The sequence below is a fragment of the Agelaius tricolor genome, unplaced genomic scaffold, assembly GCF_023055355.1.
Source record: "Agelaius tricolor isolate 1412-34295 unplaced genomic scaffold, bAgeTri1.0.p SCAF_19, whole genome shotgun sequence".
Lineage (NCBI taxonomy): Eukaryota > Metazoa > Chordata > Aves > Passeriformes > Icteridae > Agelaius > Agelaius tricolor.
The window spans coordinates 8,275,428-8,297,129 of record NW_027269279.1 but is presented as its reverse complement, the minus strand read 5'-3'; the positions used below and the strand labels follow the sequence as shown (position 1 = coordinate 8,297,129).

Below are 21,702 nucleotides of genomic sequence, written 5' to 3'. Positions count from 1 at the left end.
ATACCATATTAATAAATAATTATGGGAATTTTTTTGCAGTAGTTCCTTGAAGCACCAGGCACAGCCAGGATCTTTATCACTTCAATTGCTGCACACAACACAAGAGATGGTCCTGTCCTAAGGGCATTACAGTGCAAGGATAAGGCAATAGATAGTGAGCTGGGTAAGGGCAGGGAACCCAAACAAGCCCTGAGATTGTTGTGCTCAGCAATTATGTGCAGCAGGCTGGGCACAGCAGCTGCTCCAACACTTCTGAAACAGTCAAGCATGTACCAACACCAGCTGAAATCAATAGATATTGCATACTTTAAACACCCAGGAAAACCCAGCTCAGCTTTTTAAAATGAGCCAACCATAATGGAAAGCTGTTTTGACACTGCATGTCTTGTATTCACTGCTCCTCATTCACACTGGGGACTTTTCTTAGGGTACCTGAGAACAGCCTGCTCCATATGCAGCCAACTTCTTTGCCCCTCTCTCTTGTGGAAATGCCCACACATAATCAAATTCCAGCTTTAACTTCCTTTTTGGGGCCTTCTGCCTGTTATTTTAAACAACCTGTTGTGCACAGTGTTGCTGTGTTCACCACTGCTTCACCTACAAATGCACCGTGCTGCTGCACGAGCCTCACACACATCTGCAGAGGGTGCTGCTGTCTGGGGGAATTTCAGAACACCTCCTCAGAGGTTACAGTGCTTGTAGGTTCCAATTTGTTTTTTATGCATGATAATACCCTTAAGAAGCTCATTTTAAATAATTCCATCTCAAGAAGAGCCCTTCTGCTTATTATTTGGACTGGAGTAGTATCTGTAACACACTGATGATTGTTTATTAAACTTTGCCTTGAAAGAGTTAAATCTTGGCAGAAGGGCTCACAGCAATGGATGTAAGTTACAGCACAGGAAATTATGATATTGTATATGTATCTCATAGATTCCAGGAGTCTATATTAGGAAAAGTATTTCACCCTGAAGGTGCTCATCCACAGCTCCCTGCTGGGCCCATCCTCATCCCATCCTTGGGATCTGAGCTCTCCTCAGAACATCACACACATCTGCTCTGTGCTCATTGGTGCAAGTATTTACTCACAGGGCTTTGATTCTTGTGGTTTTTGTTGGGTTTTTTTCCTACAAGTTTTACCTTTGTTACTCCTCTATGAATCATGCACTTAGCAGGGTAAAAAATGCAGTAAGTAGCATTTTATCTTGGCCAACTGCTGGGTGAAGCAGGCAGTGATCAAAACCATTGCAACTCTGCTCCTAGGTCTCACCAAAATAGTTTTAAAAATAACCTGGGTAAAATTATGAAAGACATGAAGTGTTGCTTAAGAAACAAACTACTGAACCACTCTCCACACTAAAAACTAAAAAGTCAGAGTTGTTTGACAGCCCAAGTCAGGATATTTCTGCAGGTGATTCTTCAGGTTGAGTTTGGCTTTAATTTTGCAAGGGATTTCACTTCAAGGGAGAATATTGGATTGGAGAAGGAGACAGCAATATATTTTTTCAGCACTACCACTCTTGCAGCTGCATCATATTTTTATCCTGACAATTTCATTGATTTCAAATTTTAAAAAAATGTAGTAAGTGTTTTCCGAATATTGATGCTAAAAACAGAAGAGAGAAGGCTGATGAAAAATGGAGTAAAAACATTTTATTTTGCTCTAAAATTAAAGTGACACAAAATGTTTCTGGACATCTTGGTCTAACTTAAATATTTAGCCTGTGACATTTTGGATCAAAGGGCATGTAAACTGCAGCTAACAATTTCTGGTATTAAAATCTGTTTAGAGAATTGTGGAGGGTAACATAGCACAGAAAAATATAAAAGATGACAAAACTAGACTTCTAAAAGAAACCAGATAATTAATAATTATTACTGGAAAAAAAGAAATAGGAGCTGTGATAACAAGGCACCGAGTCATTAGACAGACATGTAAAGCAGAAGATGATAAAATAAAGAAAGACATATATATACTATTTACATGTAATAGCAATTTCATTCAGAAAGCAACCTGAGATTTGAGGGGAGTTTATTACAAGATGCAATCATGAACCTGCCCATCAAGAATAGAAAAATAACACAGTCACAGTCATGTCCCAGAGAAAAACTCAAAGCTGGACTGGCAGAAGCTCCCTCTGATATGACAAAAGAAATGTATGTGAGAAGTTGATTTTATTAGCATGTTGACAGCAAATCAAATTGACCAAAAAAGGCTTTTAGAGAGTCTGATATTGTCCAGTGCTAACAGCAAACAAACCCAAGCAACAGCTCTCCCCTCTGTGACCTGTGTGTGTGTCAGGGTCCCGTCCTTTCCTCGTGGCAGTTTGAAGATGCTAGGTTGGGTGTCATAGAGAAGGATGAACTACAAGGGGTTAAGGAAGAAGAAGAAACTCTTGGCCAACAGTATAAAGTCACCTGAAACAAAGAAACTCATGATCTTTGAACAGGCTGGCAGCAGAGCAGGGCAGATGAATCCCTGTGCTTGCAAACCCAGGATGGTTCCAAGATAAATACAGCAAAAATCAGGTGCAGACATCCATGAGGAAGTAAACAGGATTAAGACTTTTTACAGATGGAGACAACTCAACAGCCTGAGGCTTTGATGGCACACCCTTGTGAGCTCATCCCAAACCAGAAGAGACTGACAAGGACAGTGCCTGAGCATAGATGAACCAGCTCCAAAACCTCCTCTTTGCATTTCCCCTGGCTGTCTATTGCCCAGCACTGTTTATGCCTTCAAAGACTATTAGCAAACCTACCAGATATTTATGTTTTCCTTTCCTTTAGTGTCTGCTTTAATTTTTTTCCTTGAGCTAAATGTTTAAATTTCCAGTTGCTGAAGAAGGAAATAGCTTAAGATTCATTTGCAGACTTGGTTCTGTTTTTCTCCTTCTCATCTCTGGGATGTACAGAATACCCACACTGGCATGACAAGATCTCCAACACAAGGCTTTTTTGTAAATCCTATTGGCTTATCCTAATTATTTCCCAATTGTTATTGTGAATTCATTTGAAAAATAATAAAGAAAAGAAAATTACGAGAAAAAAATTAACGGTGCAGAAGACCCCCTAAATGAAGCTGAAGAGGAATGAACTATGTTTTCACTTGTGGAAATGTGCACAAAAAGACTACGTAAGCAGTAACAGAAAAATAACAGATGTTTACAAGAAAAAACCAAAACTGAAGAAAACATTGAGATATGAATAAACACAGTTTGACTCCACCAATTAGAAACATTTGTTTGATCCAACAATGAAGCTTTGACAAGTGTCAAAGTTTCTGTTTTAGTTACTGTCTTGACATAGTTACTGAAAATTGCCCAGATTTTTAAGGATTTGTCCTAATCACATAAAATTGTACCATCATTTTCTTTGGCTGCTACTCTGCTCAATAGGAAATCTTGCCAACAAGAGACATGTAAGTCTCAATCATGCTTGAACAAGGAAGACTTACAATTCAGTTTTCAATAAGACATAATGAGTCAGATAGAAGGTGATTTGCTTGCTCACATTGTTCAGGCAAATTATAGATTTTCTACAAGATCTCCATAATTTTTTCCAAATATAATTCTGTTATTGTATGCTGTGTCTGTAAATTTTCCCACTTTTTTATCATTCTATTGAGAAACAGAGCCTGGGAAGGAGGCAGATATCTGCCTGCTTGCCACACTTTTGTCTATTGGCATTTTCAAGAACCAGCAGTGGCCAAATCTGGGCTACACCAGGCTCTCTCCCTGACCCAACAGCACCAACAGAGGAGTTGAAGGAAATTTCTCTAAGCAGCCCCTGGTTTTAGACCTAGGAGGGGCTGCTTGCACCTCATGTTTCTGTGAAACAGGCAAGAGCCAAACTTTGGAGCTGCTCAGGAGCTCCAGGAGCAAGCAGGACTTGAGAATCAGAGGCCACAGCTGCTCTTATTCTCCTGCTAACGCTGTGCAGCTTGAGGAAAGGATGGAAATGTTCCAGGCTGGACATATCTTGGCATCAGAGCCCCTTATGGAAACTGAATTCAGCTGAGCCCACCCCAGGGGACATGAAAGTAAAAAACAGTTTGCATAAAGCCTTTCTTACTCACATTCAGTATATCCTCCTCCCTCAGAACCTCCTGCTTATCTGTCAAAGGCTTGCAATGGCTGTTTATCACATCCTGGGCAGCCAAGGATCTCAAAGCCTAGGAATGAATCTGAAGGAAGAATGGCAGGAGGGAAGAACACCCTTTCCACCCTGCTGCTCTTTCATGCAGTGCATGCCAAAATTAAACAACAGCTCAAAAAAGGCTCCATCTCCAGTGGTGTGGCACTGATTGTTGGTTCAATAACCACTCAGGTTCCACAAGCCCATGCATACAGAGAACCAAAGAGATCTATTACTGAACATAATTTTTTCCCCTTTGAGACAGCTCTGACTGTGATTGTGTGCAGAGAAGTTGAGTGATAGATCTGAGAGGAACAACGACAAAATGACAGGATGGGCACCACTGTGCTGGCCCCAAATCAGGCTCTGCCAATAACCTCCACAATTAGGTGGCCCCAGGCACAGATGGGTTCTTACAGTCATTCAGTCAGCAGTGTTGGCTGGATGATACAGGCATCCTAATTCATCAGTGATTTGGCTGAGATCTTGATTTGCTCTCTCTGTTTGCTCAGTATATGATAAATAATGTATGATGGATCTGGCTTTGTGCCCTGAAGGAAGGTATAAAACTGTCCCACCTCCAGACATGCTTTGTATTTTCTGGGTATTAGCTCCTGGTTTTCCTCAAGTGCCAGGTGGCCTCTGGACCATTACAGAAGAGCACTTTCTTCTTATATGAAAAGTTGGGTGTATAATGAGTGATACAAAACCTAACAACAAAAATCCCAAAATATACTGCTCCTTCCTCGAGTCCATAAAGTCAGTTAAGGGAGAACATAAATGTTGAGAGGTGTTGGTGCAAAAGGCAGGAGTTCATTTTACATCATTTGTGTCTGCTGGCTTTCAGAGAACATTGTCTGCAGATTTATGATTCACCAGGTAGCTCTAAGAATGTCTGGGAACTTTGGAAACAGCCCTTATTCTGCTGTAAAAGTGAATGGAAATGGAAGCTGAAGAGGACGTTGTGAAGTAATTGGGTTATTAACTGCTTCCATTCTGAATGACATGCAGGTGTACCCAGAAAATGTTCTCTATTATTTTTTGAACACACTGCACCAGTGTGCTTTTGCCTCCCTGAAACTCCTGTTTTCTTTCAGATTTTTCAATACACTTCAATTTGGCATGTGGTCACAACGAGGCCATCGCTGGGTATGACACTTAGGAACTGCTGCTTTTCAAGTGGCTGCAGTAGGAAAACCAAACTGCTTCATGCACCTGAGGGCTCCTGTGTCCATGGGCACTTGCACAGTCAGCTTTCAGTGCTGTGTCTTTGAAACAAACAGAATTTACAGGACTAAGGATTTTATAGCCAAAAATCACATCAAACCTGTGTCAAAGAACTCTGCTTTTTCACTTCTCACTTTTTTTTCCCTGCTTTTAAGACTTAAGCATGTGTCTCAGAGAAGAATGCAGAGCAGCACATGTAACCACTCTAATCAAGGCTGGAGAAGGCTCATGACTGACAGCCTGGACAGCAGTTGGAGCTCTCTGTGAGGCAGCCACATCACTTGACAAACATGAGTGCTCCTGGATAACTTGGTGTTTAAAAGCAGCAAAGTGCTGTGAAATGATGAATTAGAAAGGTTGTATGGATGCCTTAGTGAAAAGTAAAACTGCAGAAAAATAAAACCATGTCTTCATGAAGAGGAGGGGAAAAACAACCCCAACTGTTGAAAGCAGATGAATTGAAATGTGTTCACAAAAATAACAGAAGACAAATCAGTACCTACAGCAACCATCCCCACTGAGCTCCATCTGGAGATCGGGGAGCTGAGAGTGAAGAGAAGAGGCACAAATGTTGAAGTGTCTCAGGGAGGATATTACATCTGGGGGATGCCTAGGCAAACAGGTTCCAGACACAAAATTGATAACAATAATTTGTTGTTTGTTTTTTTTTTTTAAGGATGTTTTCCTAGAGGAAATAAAACATCAAAGGAAGTTAGCATGTCATGTATTTCAGATGCATCACTTTACACATAGCACAAATACATTTTTCTTATTATTTTTAGGGAAAATAAGCCCTAGGTACTCTCATACTGTCTTGGTAGAGTGTCAAAAGGAACCTGAACATTTCAGTCAGATCTTGTTTGGAGGGTACTGTAATGCATGTTATTTGGCAAAGAGATTTTCAAAGCATTGCCAAGCCTCAGTCAGTTTATGGATTTAAGACCTCAGTTGTTTAAAGCCCTGTTTACAAAGCAATGCATCATGTCACAGCATGGCACTGAAGTTGCAAATGGCTCCCAAATTTTGAAAAAACTTTATGCTGCAGTGGAATACAGATCACTCTGAGACACAGCACAGGCTTCAGGAGGAATGCAAGCATTCTCCTACACACACAGCGTGCCAGCTCCTGAGCTGGTATAAATCAAAGCAACCTTTTTTCAGATAAAGAGAACAATGGTGATTTATATCCACTGAATCATATTGAATATCTCTTGAGCAACACTGACCTAGGAGCCTCAGGACCAGATCCTCAGGCAGAGCTAGATGCTTAATTCCTGCTGGTGGCACAGAATTAAGTATCCAAACCCTTCCATGGAATTCAGTCTGAGTGAAACAGCAACGTACAGGCACATTTACAACATGCAATAAGTGCAGTGCACTTCATCCCTGTCCAGACCAGTTCCAGCTTTGGCAGCAGGAGAGCAGTGACAAGCAAGGCTCAGGTTAATTAGCCCTGCTAGGAGGGCTGTGCTGGGCTAACACAGCTCCCCAGGCCTGAGCCAGTGCCTCTGCTGAGCTCTCCCTGATGGACCTGCTGGTGTGCTTGCTGCTGGTTCATGGCTAGCTAACACCAGGCTGAGTCACACATCATGTTTGCACAAATGGCAGAAACCACGCATTCAACACAGTGCTGGGAGAGGGGAGCAGCATTTGGGATATCACAGCTCAGGTGTACCACAGGTTACAGCCCTCTCAAATACAACCATGCAGGGGTAGCTCTTTCACACAGCTCTGATCAAAGGGCCTGTTTAAAGAAAAGCAAAATCACTCTACTGATAAGAACGTTTTCATTTACCTGTATCTCTCTGGCAAAACAGAGTAACATGTAAGTTTAGCTATTCTGCAGAAAGGATCTGGGTACTGGTGAATACAAAGCTGAACATGAATGAGCCGTGTGCCCTTGATGCAAAGAAGGCAAATATTTCCAGCAACTTGCATTGGTAGAAGACCACCACCAGCACACACAGGGGGTGATTTATGTCCTCTACTCAGCCCTGGGGAGACAGGGCTGCAGCACTGCTTACCCAGTTCTGGACAAATAAATACTGGAGCCAATCCAGTGAGGGGCTACTAAAATGATTAAGGGCTGGAATCATTCGTGTGAGGAAAGGCTGGGACAGATGGGTTTGCTCAGGCTGGGAAGAGAAGGCTCAGGGGTGACAGTGTCTCTTTAATGTATGTGAATATCTGATGGGAAGCAGTAAAAACACTAAGCCAGGCTCTTTTCAGTGGCAGAACAAGAGACACTCATTGAAATATTGGAGACTCCATTTAAACCTAAGGAAAGGTTTGGCATTTTTAATCTTATGTTTGATCTCTCTGGCAAACACTGGAACATGTTCCCAGGGGAGCTGTGGTGTCTCCATCCTTGCAGATATTCAAAACCTGAACATGGCCCCAGGCAACCCTCTCTATTTGACCCTGCTCTGAGCAAGGGTGTTGGACCAGGCAGTTTGCAGAGGTCACTTCCAACCTCAGCCATTCTGAGATTCTGTCACTGCTTCACTGCAAATTACAAACCTGGCTGAAGGGAGAGGACAGCCTCTGGTAGTGGCAATCTTGGAAAGCACACAGCTGTGGGCAGGAAACTCTGTCCAAAGGCAGCTCTGTGCTCCAGTCTGCACTCTCAGCCAGGCACAGCACTGTGGGAGCAGCCCAGATAAACCTCAAAGGCATCCAAGTGATCACTGGTGTAATGTACAGAAATACAAAATAAAAGAGGATTTAACCAGCACCTGATGGGGTGCACAAATTGGGATATAATTGGAGGACAGAAGTACTAATGAGTTATTTAGCTTCTAAGTAACTTGCTGTAGAGTTTCATTACATATTTTTCATACTAACTGAGCATGAAAGTTTCTCTTCTGATGGCAAAAAGAGAAGAGATAAAACTCAGAAGCCTACGCAGCTTGCTGCCTCTTTCCTCTGCTGGAAAACGATAATTATCTCAGGCCTGCCTAATCCTGTAGGATTTATCCCAGATACTGTTAGTGCTTTCATTGTTCTGCACTGTGCTGGGCTTTTTCATCCACAGGGCTCAAAGTGCCTTACTGTGGGGAAGGCAAGCAGACCTCTTCAAAAGACCAAAAACTCTCTCCAAGCCATACACATTTTATGATGCATTCAACTCTCTTTATACATGATTGCCAGAACTGGGACAAGTGCTTGGCAAGTCCTATAAGGCAGAGGGAAGTTTCTTTGCATAAATTGGGAAAAAAAAGCCAAAACACCCTAAAAAGGACTTGGTGCTTAGTGACTGTGCAGAGGGAGTAAGGAGGTGCTGCAGGAGGAGCTTTAACCTCCACACTGCAAGCTCAGGGTGGACTCTCAGTCCTGCCCAAAGCACCAGTCAACCACGGGTGAGTTACAGCACAGTGCAGTAGGGTTTGACCCTACCTAAGGCAGGTTAGAACAAAGCTTCTTTTCCAGCTAGAGATGATAAAAAGCCTATCAGACACTGACAGTACATATGCCTTGCTTCAGAGAGCAGGGATGTGGTGATATGAAGTAAAGTCATATATTTACTTAATCTTTGAAAATAGATGGTGAATATCACTGGGGAAAAAAAATAAAGACTTCCTAACATGACTTCAGCACCTGAGGGGCAAAGGTTTTCTTTTAGGTGAGTCTCAACAAGGAATAGAAGTTATTTTCTTAGATATCTCTGGACTTTTCTTCCCTTTTTGACAGAACAGCAATATCTACTTTTTGTAGCTGAATTTTGCAGAAGGTCAAAGAAAGGTCTTCGATTTCTGCCCTCTGCCCATTAGGATCAGGAAATCATTATTTATATTCTATGTCCTGGCCCAAACCCACACAACAGTGCCTCCCTGTCGATGAATTTGAGGCTGGCCTTAGCTTAGCCCCTCTGAGCTTCCTCAGGAAGACAGAGCTGTTACAAGTGGTCATTAACTAGACAGGAATATCAAGAATGAATGCTTCAGTGTCAATGACACAGAAAAAGAAAAAGGAAGAAGTCTTCTGCCAAGAGGCTGTTGCAGCCCTGAATGGCACCAATTGTTTATCATTGCCTTCTGGAAGGAGCAAAGGTCTGACCCTGCTTTCAGCTTTCACTGGTCCCCAGCCTTCCCACTGACCAAAAGCCAGAGGAGTCTGTATGAAGTTGACATGAATGAGCAGCAAGCCAGAGCACTTTTTCAACTTTCCTGGGCTAAGACTTTACAGCTTATGCAGCAATAATGTGAGCACCTAAACTCTAATTCTCAAGAGAGGCATATGTGATAGTGTAATCTATATTACACTATCAACCAATGTATTTATAGCACCAGATCAGCCTTCCTCATCCTAAATTTCTACCTTGCAGAGTTGATAATTACAGATTTACTTAGCTACCGACAGAATCCTGCAAGCTCTTCATTATATATCTTGCAAAGAACTTCGTTACTGTGCAATTTGTGATGTGAAGGGTTTCTTAAACAGTCCTCCCCAACCATTTGAACAGTTTGACTCTTTGAATGGAACTAAGAGAGGTGAATGATCCAGAGCTCAGTGCTACAAGGGAAGCAGAGGATGCCCTCAGTTTGGGAGAGATGTCAGAGGAGTGGTTGAGCACAAGCTCCCTCCAAAGCACAGCAAAATCACCTCCAATCCACCACACCCTCCAATGAAATTTAGAGTCTACTTTCTTTGAGACCATCAAGAACATGAAAATATAATTCCTTTACAGTCTTCTCTCACTGTGAGAATAATTCATCTGTCAAAGGGCATATTTTGAGATGTAACACCTCACCTCAATGCTGAGGGGCTTGGAGCAGCTTGAAAACAGATCTCTGGAAGAAGGAATTCTTGCAGGATAAAAAGGGATATTGAATGCAAAGGGTTAAAGCCATAGAGGTGTTTTGTGCTGGCAGAAAACTCTGCTGCAGCCAGAGCAAGCAGAGCCAGGTGGTCTTTTGGATCAACTTCTACCTCAGATTTCCCAGTGCTGCCCCTCAATGGGGACTGCTCCTCTCACCAGATCCCTGGGTTGCTGTCAAGGACACTTTACTTGTGGACACATGTAAATAATGTCTGTTTATTCAGACTTGAACTATGGGCATATTCCTGTGTCCATGTCAAGGGCTGCCCTGGCAATTCCTGAGTCCCAGGACACAGGAGCACAGGAGCACCTCTCCCCAGCCATCACTGGGTGTTTCTGTGGAGGGATGCACCCCTGAGGCACCCAGCATGCTCAACTTGGTTAGGCAGCAACTGGGAGCTTTGCTCAGATGGCCAGGATGCATTGACAGCAGTACCTAAATGTGGATTTAATTAAGGCTGCTAACCCCTATTAGCATTTAGCTGGAGCTAGATTTTAACCATCATTAGAACCAGCATAATTGCCATATGTCAGAGAGCCATTTAATAAGCTATGTATCTCCACTATCTGTATTTCAAAATAAGCTGGAAATAGTATGCATTTTCTCTCCAAGACCCCTTTGAAAATCAGACTATTAAAAAGATCATACAGTGTAATATACAATATTTACTATTTCAGGTTTATCTTGCAGCACTGCAGTTTACAGCTAGCTACTGACTGGTAGCCTAATTTTGTAGATGTGTAAAATGTTGCAATAAAGAGGTTACTATGTATTTCAAACATTACTGGCCTCCAAGATCTGGGAAATTCTCGGTGAACTCACCGACACATTTTATTGGCAGTATAAAATTTACTGTGCTTACATACCCTTTAAAATGACAAATACATCAGAACTATCAAAATGCTGGGGTGAGATTACAGAGAACGAGTCAAAGATTTTAAATTAAATTCTGTGTCCCCCCACACGCCATCTGATACACAGAAAAACCCAAATGGAGTCACAAGAGAAGTGACAACACTTGTAAGGAAGTTTTTCTTTTCTCCTTCCAGAAACATTCATGGGGAATGGATAATGAAGCAGCATCCTGACAGCACAGAAGCCTGAGACACAACAAAAAGGCCTCATTGTAGCTGATATTTGAAATATTTCACCATGGCAAACCAACACAAGGCAAGACCTTTACATTTGTAAGACAAAAATGAACCACTTAAAGATGCTGTGGGCAAAGTCCTGCTTTACATTAAATGGAATTTATTGCTATATTATTAAACTGACAACTTCTGTAAAGCCCCTGATAAAGACATGCTGGCATGGCACTGTTCTCTTACTATTAATAGGAACTTCCAACAGGCAAAATGAAAGTAAATAAATGAGAAGACACTTCTCAAAGACAACAGGCATTTGAAGTGAAGATTCTCTGTCAGCCAGAGAGCATGTGAGAGAGAAAGAAAAATAAATATAGGTACAAACTCACAACCTGTATCTTTAATAAACACACTCCCTGAAAAGTGAGAGTCATCAAGAAAGCTAAATGCCTTCCAGATCAGTAATACATAAATTTTATCTATGTTTTATCTTTTTTGTCAAATCAAATTTGATCCGTTTCCATGTATCCCTCTCATTTTAATGAGGACATGCTTTATTTATTTTGGAGGAAGAAATAGTCCAACTGAAAATGTTCCTGCCTGATGGATTAGATTGCCTATGGTCCTTTGTGGCTGCTTCAACAATGAGTTATTTTAAGCCACTCTGGAGCCCTTCACAGGCTCCCTCTGGAAGAAGAGGCACCATGGCTCTCACAATGTCCATCAGCAGGAAAGCAAAAGTGGCTTTCACCAGGAAAAAATGGACACAGGAATATGCCCAAGTTCAAGTATGAATAAACAGACATTATTTACATGTGTCCCCAAGCAAAACACCAACAAAAGCAGCATATTCAGTGTCAAAGCTAGATTTTTTTTTTCAATTGTTCAGAACACACATTTTGCTTAAAAAAAGTAGCAACAAATTCAAAATCTCAATCATCTTGAAATTAGTAAGCACTTTCCTCCCTGGGAAACAGCTTTTCCACCCTTTAAGCCAGATTGAAAGGAGGTTTTCCACCCTTTAAGCCAGATTTGACTCAAAGGAGGTTTGCTATTCCCATGGCTGTTTAGAAAGTCCACATGAAATGCATGATCAGTGCTGCTGTGTCTGACTGCTCCAGTGCTCCTCCAAAATTAGGATCAAGAGTTGAAGCAATTCTTTACCCCTTCTGTCCCAGTATTCCTGGCCAACCAGCAGAGCTTTTTCCCCTTTCATACATATTTTCCATTCCATGTTTTCCATAGTTGTCACTGATACATCACCTGTCCCTCTCAGGTCACAGAGCAGGTAAAGCCCAGCTCCCCTTCCCATGCCCAGAGAGGAAACCCATGGAATGGAAGCAGGTGCCATGGAAACACAGACCCATCCCACCCTCACCCTCCAGACTGAGCTGACTTTCAAACCTCTGCTGATTGACATTCAGGAGCCCCACACAGAATTAGTGGCCATCATTCAAGCAGAAAGTTAATATCAGGTGGCACTATATAAATACAGATGCAAAGCAGAATAGGAGCTTTTTAAAATAATGGATGTATGAGTAATTTAACTAATCACAACAGTCAGTCTAGCAGAGCACATTCTTCTTGTACAGAAGCAAACAGAAAGCTGGGAAGTTATAAGCTGTGCTGGCAAATTAATCTTAGAATACAAATGTCACTGTGGAAAATTCCTAAATCCTTTCAGTCTTCTATTTGAATTGCAGGATCATTTCATTTGTTTTAAAAGTTGGATCCAGACCTGCATCCCAAGAGCTTGAACACTGAAAATGCATCCAGACCCAGAACAGGCTGGACACACCCCCTCTGCATCCCTGCTGGGAGGAACCAGGGACAGACACCTCTACAGAGCAGATGTGCAAATCTCCATGGATCAGGCTGGGAGGAGCCACAGGACTTGCTGGGGACTCCAACACTCAATTTTGTCTCCTTCAGCTTTGGCTTAGATGATGCTCATCTCAGTTTCTCTGGAGTCTACATTAAAGTCATCGGAAAACCCAAGATAGCTGAATTTTGAGGCACACTGGGACAATAGCCATGACTTCAAGTGGCACAATCACACCTTTATTAATTAATTCTTGCAAGGTTTCTAATGAGCAGAGATGGTTTGTATTCACAGGAAGCATTTGCTGCTGTTTTATAATATATGCAGTAATTATGCAGCTGATGGAGCCTTATGTAGCTGCTAGTTCTTTCCTCTACATAAATTAACAGCAGGATTTGTGTAATGATGGGATAATGAAGGCCTGGGTCATTGGTATTCATCTGTAAAAGGCCTTGAGAGGCTGGGTCAAAGACAGAAATGTTATTTAGCTAACACAGATAGAGACCATTGTTGAAGGATTCATAATCTTACTGCATTCAAGGCCTACATTAACTCCCTCCATGGTAAGTAAAACAACTTCTGGGAGGGTTTTTTGTGGGTTTGGGGTTCTTTGGTAGGTTTTCTGGCTGTTGGTTGGTTGGCTGGGTTTTTTAAGGGATTTTTTTTCAGATGATGGAGGAAAATCCCTTCCTTGTGAATCCTGTGGATTTGTCCTGGGTGTGCCATGGCAGGAGGGGCAGGCTGCCTCCTGCTGTCCCACCTCTGGGTCCCAGCACACAGGAGCAGTCAGAGGCATGGGACAAAGGCCTTCAGGTGTCCCAGTCCCCTTCTCACTTTTGTGTCTTCTGTTCCCCATTTGTGCTCACATCCCACAGCTGCAGGGCTCTGGCTTTCCCCAGAGCTGCAGGACAGGTTCCTTGGCTGCAGCAGAGACTGCAGGGTGTTCATTAGGTCATGTTAAAATTTCTTAGTGCCAGACTCCATCTGTTGGGTTTGGCAGAGCACATCCTTGTGCTGAGACAATGCCTCATTCCCCCTTTCCATTCTGAGCCCCCTCAGTGCCCTGGCACCCTCCTGGGGCCAGGCAGAGGGTGAGCCCCAGCCAGGGCAGAGACACTGGCCAGCCCCACAAGCCTCCTCTGAAAGGCTCAGGAGTAGAATACATTCATTGAAATGTGCAAGGAGCAGCGCTGTGACTGGGCAAACAGGTGTCAGGAAATACTTTTAGGAAGAGAAAACCCCCAGCTGAACTGCAATCTGCAGCCAGCCACGCTGCTGAGCAGGACAGCTGGGCAGCACCAGCTGCCTCCTGGCAGGTGAGCCATGGGAAAACTGAGCAGCCCTGGATGCCATCAGCACCATCCCAGTAGCTCCTCAGCTCTACAGGGATAAAGTTTCAAATTTTCACTCCTGTTCTTGCAGGTGGCAGAAATCATCCTGCCTTCCCAGGTGCTTCTGTCTGTATCCATCCCTGCACTCCCCTCCCATTCCCCTCACATGGATGCTCTCCCTCTAGAGCCATGTTCTGCCAGGATGTGACTCTAGAGAAGCAGACATGGATATTCCTCCTCATCAGTGCATCCCTCCTGTCCCTGTGCCTCCATCACCAGCTGGCACTCACAGGGGGATTGGCAATGGTGATTATGAGCTGGGATTAATGTCCTGTGGGCCCCAGTTACCACAGGACAGCTGGCTGGGAGTGGGGACAGCACTGCACATTCTGCTTTGCACCCAGCCTGAGCTTCCCTGTCACTGTGTCTGATTGACAGAGTGAGAGTTAAAAGTGACACTTGGTGGTGGCAGGTTTGCCACGTGTGAATGAAACCATCCCTTGCTGTTTTCATCTTTAGCTCCCACTAAAGCAATAAAAGGCCCTCCTGTGCCTCATTATCCACACAGCCTCTGTCTGCCTCCAAATGCTCTCTAGCTCAATGAACCATGGCTGCCTCACTGCAGAGAGGGCCCATGGATGGAGTCCCTGGAGGAACTATGGGAGAGCCATGCATGGATGATGGCAATCTAAACAAGATACTCCAGAACATCAGAGCAGATGATTGTCACTGGTTTACACACAAGCCAGAGAGGTTTAAGTTCCTTTTATCCATTGTATTTGCCAATGATATCACTTAAAAAATATTTGGATGGCAGAGACCTTTTCCTGATGTATCTGACTTATAAAGCACTTGGAGATGCCAGGGAGATGAGGAATGCTGCATAGCTGGGCTTAGGAAGGGTTTGAACAGTCCTTTTCAGTGGTTCTGAGTGGAGCAGTGATACCTGCACTGACTCTTACAGTCCCAGTGCCTCAGGGGAGAGCCTGAGTTCAATACTGCTAATCCTGGGATCCCCTCCCCTTTGATGTGTCCCTTCCCTGAGAATTACACTGTGTAAAACCACCAGTTCCTCTAACACCACTGCCTTTGGATCACATCTTTCCTTTGTTCTTAGCTGATAGGTGTTCAGACATCTGCACCTGCCTATAAAGCCCCTCTCCTTCCTCTGCTGTGACACATCCCCTGCAGCACCCAGCCCCAGCCCAGCCATCACCCAGCACACCTTCCTGCAGGCTTCCTCACATTTCCAGCCCAGCCTCATCTTTGCTGGCATAAGTTTTCCTGATTTTGCTGATCCTTCAGCTTCTCTTGTTCCCTCTGTTTCACAGCACTGAGGTTGTCCTTGAGGAGCTCCCCAGCTTTCTCTACCACTTCTGTTTCACTCCCACCTCTTTGTGTTAACACTTCTGCTTAACACTACACCAGCTCCAAAGCTACAACAACAGAGCCATGCTAAAGTTATCTGAATTTTGTAATCCTTGCTCCAAACCTCTGAGAAATTGCTCACTGACAGAAACCAGGAAAAGTCCCAGCCTCTGCAGCTGCTAAACCAAAAAGCAAAATGAATGACTATTAAATCTCTTTCATTGCCTATCTTATTCTTCTTGGAGCCAGACTGGAATGGCACTGTGGAATTCACAACATTTTCCCTCAAGAAAGTCACCAGAAAAACTTAGGGAATAATCTCTGCTCACTGGGCAGAGATCAGATCTAGTTCTGACCCTGTAGGGTCTTTGAGCTGGGCTTTGTGGTTTATATGCCTGAGAGGAGCAATGTGAGTGAACACTGTTCTCCAGATAACAGAGTAAACAACTACTGATAACAAGGATAATCACCATATTAACAGCAGAGTTAGAATGGAACTAATAATTGTTAATATCAATCACCTCATCATAAATTTATATATTTCACTTAGTTTAACAGAAAGGCTGTGATCTCAGTAACTGCACATGTCCAAAATTCCCACTTACCAAGAGCTGTGGGCAGTGTTTGAACATGGCAAGGTATCTGCTGGCACTACAGCTCCAGTGACTCAGTGGAGAGGAAGACTTCCTTGTCATTATTAGCTTAATGAGAATATCTTATTGAGTTTTGTTTCCTCCAGGACAGTTTATAGAGGTGTGTTTGCAATGGTCAAAACTCTGGGAAATGGTTTTTTGCACCCAGATGTGGTAGACAAGCAGCTCTCTAAAGACTGCATGTTGCTAAAGAAATTGGTGTCTGTAAAATGGAGAACTACTGGGGAAAGAAACAAGGAAATAGGGATTGAAAATGGCAGGACATTTAGCAGAATGTGTAAAATGTAAAACTGCAAAGTACTTGTGTCTATCTCTGCACAATAATCTACATCTAAATTTTTTTTTCTTCTGTGCAGAAACTGCATTATAAATTTAGTGAAAGTGGTGAATTTTAGGGACAGTTGCTGTCACTGAAGCAACATTTCTCATACCTTGGTAGCAGATCCAGGACAGAAATAGAGAAGGCTTCCCATCCCATCCATTCTCATTACCAACTCTGCCCTTCTTCCTGCAATCAACGTATGCACACATGCCTGCAGAAGAGCTTACAGCCCACTGCAGTTTCCAGACCAGTTCCCTGGACTGCTGGAGAAGCCAGTGTGGGTTAAGTATCTGGAGAGAGATTCCCAAAAACCTTTAGAAGCTTTAAAACCTTCGTATTTTGTGCTATATTGATTATTACTTGAACAAAGTTATGAGAATGAGATGGTTTGGTCCAATTGTTTTTCCTTGCCAGCCCAGGCTAGAAAGGCCAGCTATTGATCAGTGTCACACAAGCTCAGTGGCAATAACAAACTCCCAGCCTCCAGTCCTGATCCCCTGGCATGACCAGCACATCCAGACCTCCACACACTCCCCGTGAGCCCTGTAAGGCTCATGAAGCCATGTGGGTCTTGTCATGCAGATCAGATTAAAAGCTCAGAGCCCAGTAATATCCTCACTTAAATCAGCCATAATATGCTCTGTTATCTACTATAAAGAGAGCAGCAGAGATGATGGTTTATAGTCTCCACTTAACATATAAATTCAGCTGTGCATCTGTCCAATGCCCTCTTAAAGTACTTCCAAAGAGCTCCAGTAAAATGCATTATTCTAATTGTTAATCATCCAAACATCATATTTGAAGTGAGAAAAGCATTGAGAAGTGCCTCAAATACTCATTACAGTGGGAGATGTCTATTTCTGACATGCTTTTGTTTCCAGGAAATCCCTCATAGTCTCATTGGCCAAACAGCACATTCAGTGTCAGTTCCACAATCACAGAGACCATCCCTGAGCACAATTCCAGTGATGTGCCATCCAAAGCCCCTGCTGCTCCCAGCCTATAAGTACATGTAGGTCTATAAAGAAAAGAAGGTCTGACCTAATCAGTCACATGAAAGAGGCAGCAGCAGGGCTTCCCTGGATACACTCCCTCAGGACACAGGTACTGGGAAGCAGCCCACGGGTGTGTGATTAGCAATATCAGCACTCTCCCTGCAACCCAAACCATGAGCACAAAGGGGTTAGAAAGCATTTAAGCCTTTAAGCCCCTCGATCTCCCTCTGAAGGTGTCCTGCTATTCGTTTCTAATTCATTAGAGAATAAGTCTGTGATAAGCAAAGTAAATTAGATTCAGTGACATTCTGCTAATTGAGTCATCTTCCTCTGCCTGGCTTGGCTGGGTTTTTAATTAGCAGCTAATCTCATCAATATGGTGGGTGACTGGCAGTGTGCAGATCATGGGCGTACAACCGCAGCGAAATAGAAATAGAAGATCACGGCTCATTGGCTGACCCAGGTCTGTTTGTCATACACAGGAATAAATTGGGCAGATCTGCAGGTCATCTACTGACCTCAAAGTATGGGGAACAAGGAGGATAATGGAAGGTAAATAAACAAACAAACCCAGCAGAGCTGCTGGGAAGATCTGCAGCAGTTTCAGGGATGATGGAACGGGAGGGAAAAGGGCTCTGTGAACCTGTCCTGCATCCTGATGAAATTCTTCTGCAGTCAGGGACTGGAAATGGCAGGAATTGTGAAAGGGGCATTTCTATAATTGCAATTGTGTTAGTTTTGCCCTGTTGTAGAGAGTAACACTGCAGATTCTCCCAGATGTTGCAGCAAGCTCTGCTCTTTGCAACATGGAAACCTCCCAGTATTTGCAAAGGGTCAGCCAGTGTCTGGCACACGCCTCCAGGAGCTGCATCCACATCCAGAGTAACAGTAAATGAAGACAAAATTCTCCCCTGCAAGTCTCTCATAGAAATACACTCACAGCTTAACTACAAAGGTTCTTTTCAAACTCAACACACCTGCCTCAACAGAGCCCTGAGCTGCCATCCTGGGCACCACGGTTCCTGCTGAACTCTCTCAGAGGAGAAAATTTGCAGCACCCCTGAAACATGATCTAGACAACTTTTTATTGGGTTTGACAGCAAAACTGATTCTGCTGAGAGATTTACATGGGTGGATCCCAGTGTGGAGCCCAGGGATCCCAGCCTGCTTGCTGAGATCTCGCAGCAGGATCAGGCTCACATTTGTCTACATCTGTTTCTCCTTTACATTTCTTTTTAGACTTAGCTCTATGACATGAGATAACTTACTGCCTCAAATAAGAAATTTAAACCAGGGATTTATAAAGTACATTTATAAGTTTAAATCAAACATTTGATTCATAAAGCAAAGAACATTTCTCACACTGTAACTCTTCCCAAGCCTGACACCGTGCTACTGACATCAGTGAAGTTTTACATCAACATTAGAAGATGCAAGACCTTATATTTCATTTTTCTAAGTTATTTTTCATTTTTCTAAGGTATCTTTGAAGCAGACAAAGCCTGAAGCTCAAACTTTTTATCTATTTTTATCTAGCAGTTGTAGATTCATTAGGTTAACAGCCCAAAGCAGCCCTTCTTGAGCACAAGTTCAGTCCTTTTTGTCTCTCTAATGTAACTGTTAGTGGCTCAGCCTCTGGAAATAACCAAACAAATTGTTGTTCTGCATAAATACATTCTGACTGTATAAAGTATTTATAAATCACCCATGTCATCTAGGAGCTTGCTGTCTTATAACATGCTGTTTCAGTGAACAGCACTGACAATAAGTCCTAAACAAGTCACAAAAAATGAACATGGAAGGGTTGTGAACATCACCACAGTAAAACCATTAAATGTTGAAATTAATGTCTCTCTTTTAATCCCATAAAATAAAATAAAATAAAAAAGGAGAGGTTTTCTTTTATACTATTCACTTATATATAATTTAAAATGCAGCTCTTGGGAGCATGTTTAGGCACACACATGCTTTCAGAGAAGCAGAGAAAGTAATATCACTGTAAGAAATAGAATTATTCCATTTTTTCCTCACCACAAACAGCATCAGAGATGGTGCAGCCCTGCCTGGAGGGGAAATGGAGGAGAAAAACTGCAGGAGCAAGGGTCCTGTGTGCTGCCCCAGTTCCTGTTTCACAGAGCAGAGAATGAAGGCAGAATGAGAAGCATTGCATGGCAAAGCAGCCCGGGGGAGGTGTGAGGATTAACCCTGCAGCAGTGTGGGCTGGCTCCATGCCTTGCTCAGGGTGCCCTGGCAGGGCAGAGGCTCTGAGGCACCACGGAGCTGAGCCATGGCCACAGCTCTTGGGAGGAGCAGGAGAAGGCAGAGACTGCACCCATCAGCACAGCAGGGACAGCTGTGCTGGAACTCGGCAAGGAAAAGCTTTGTGCTCACAGAGGGCTCAGCCCAGGGCTGCTCCTTCAGCAAAAAGGGGCTTTGTCTTCTGCCCACAAACATCTCCCACAGCATTCCCAGCACCCAGCCAGCCCCTGGCCAACCTAAAACCATCCTGAACACCTGCACAAGGGAATTCTCCCCACTTCCTTTAGGGCAGAGCTTTAAAGTAAGGATTTCTACTGCTGCACATGCTTCTCTGGAAGTGCCCAGCCAGGGTCTGCAGACAGAGATGGATTCCCATCTGTCCTGCCTGAGATGGATTGGTGATTATCATCCCTTGATAGCAAACCCAAGAGACACAGCAACTTCTCAAAGCTGAAAACAGTGCAGAGGAGCCAAAAATAAATGAATCAATGGCTCAGGCTTATTCTACCTGCCCACCAAAAAACAGCCAACCAACAAAACAACAAAAAACCCTCAAACCCGTGTGAATGCTGCCTGGGCAGCCACATCCCAGAGCTGGTACTCAGAGCAGGAGGGCTGGGGCTGGTCCTCATGGCATGAGTGAGGTTGCTGGCTTCAGCAGAGAGTGACTGCTTCAGGAGCATTCAAGAAGAGAAATCCCACCTGGCCATTCCTAGGCACTTGAACAACTCATCCTAAGGGTATTCAGATACTTCCTCAATGTGTTTTTCTGCCTCCTGAGGGAAGGTGGAAGTGTGACAGCCACCTCCAGGCATGTGTGTGCCATTTTCTTCTCCTGTTCTCCTGTGAAAGCAAGTTGACCTCAGCTGCTTGCTGCAATAAATCTTCTCTCATTTTCTCCTTCCCTTATTCTTTCCTGTTTGAAGTTGGTTGCACGTTAGACTTAAATACATTATTCTCATTTCTCTAGGAGCCCTGACACATTGTTAAATGACCATGAATCTATTTTGGTTGCACCTTAATTTATTAACTCTCCTGCTTGCCTCCAGTGTTGGTGCCTCTATTGTAGGATCATAGGAGGTTTGAGTTGATTATCCTCCTAACTCTATTTCATATGCAGACCCATTCTTTCACTCTGCTCCATGTTATTATAATAAAGCAAAAAGCTCTCTCATTTTTTCATTTTCAGTTCACATTGGGATACTACATACCTTATTCGTTTCTTCTAAGTCCTTATATTCTTTTTGTTGTGTAATGCAGTCAGAGAGCACAGATATATTCTGCCTCTAAAAGCTGCTTTGCTGAACTTAGGGATGGAGATAATCCTATTTTCATCAAGTGAACTACTGAATCTTCACTCCTGAGAGCTCTTTTCCACATCACTGCCAGAAACTGGCCACACCCTCAGGGGCACATAATTGCCAGTCTGCACACTGGGATATTTCTTTCCACCTCTGGATGCTGATATCAGTCTCCACCTGCCCCTTGAGCTCCAGGGCCTCTTGGTTTCTCTTGGTTACAAAGCCAGTGAGACCTAAACACCAGCACTGCTGCTCATCCCCAGCCCTCCAACCACAACTGCAGTCTGCAGCCAGTCTTACCCCATCAATAAAAGGGCAGCTGCACTTTCTCCAAAGGAAAAACTCCGTTTTTGAGAGCTCCATGTGCACGTTGCTTTGCTCT

At 43.4% G+C, this 21,702-nt stretch overlaps 1 long non-coding RNA gene across 1 annotated transcript in view; it reads right to left on the bottom strand.

Moving 5' to 3' along the window:
* The window catches only part of LOC139598156 (uncharacterized), a 73,336-nt gene extending 53,455 nt beyond the window's left edge, over positions 1-19,881 (bottom strand). Inside the window, exon 1 of the long non-coding RNA XR_011681814.1 lies at positions 19,792-19,881. This is a non-coding gene — a long non-coding RNA (uncharacterized lncRNA). The remainder of the gene's footprint in view (positions 1-19,791) is intronic.
* Positions 19,882-21,702: the final 1,821 nt, after the last annotated feature.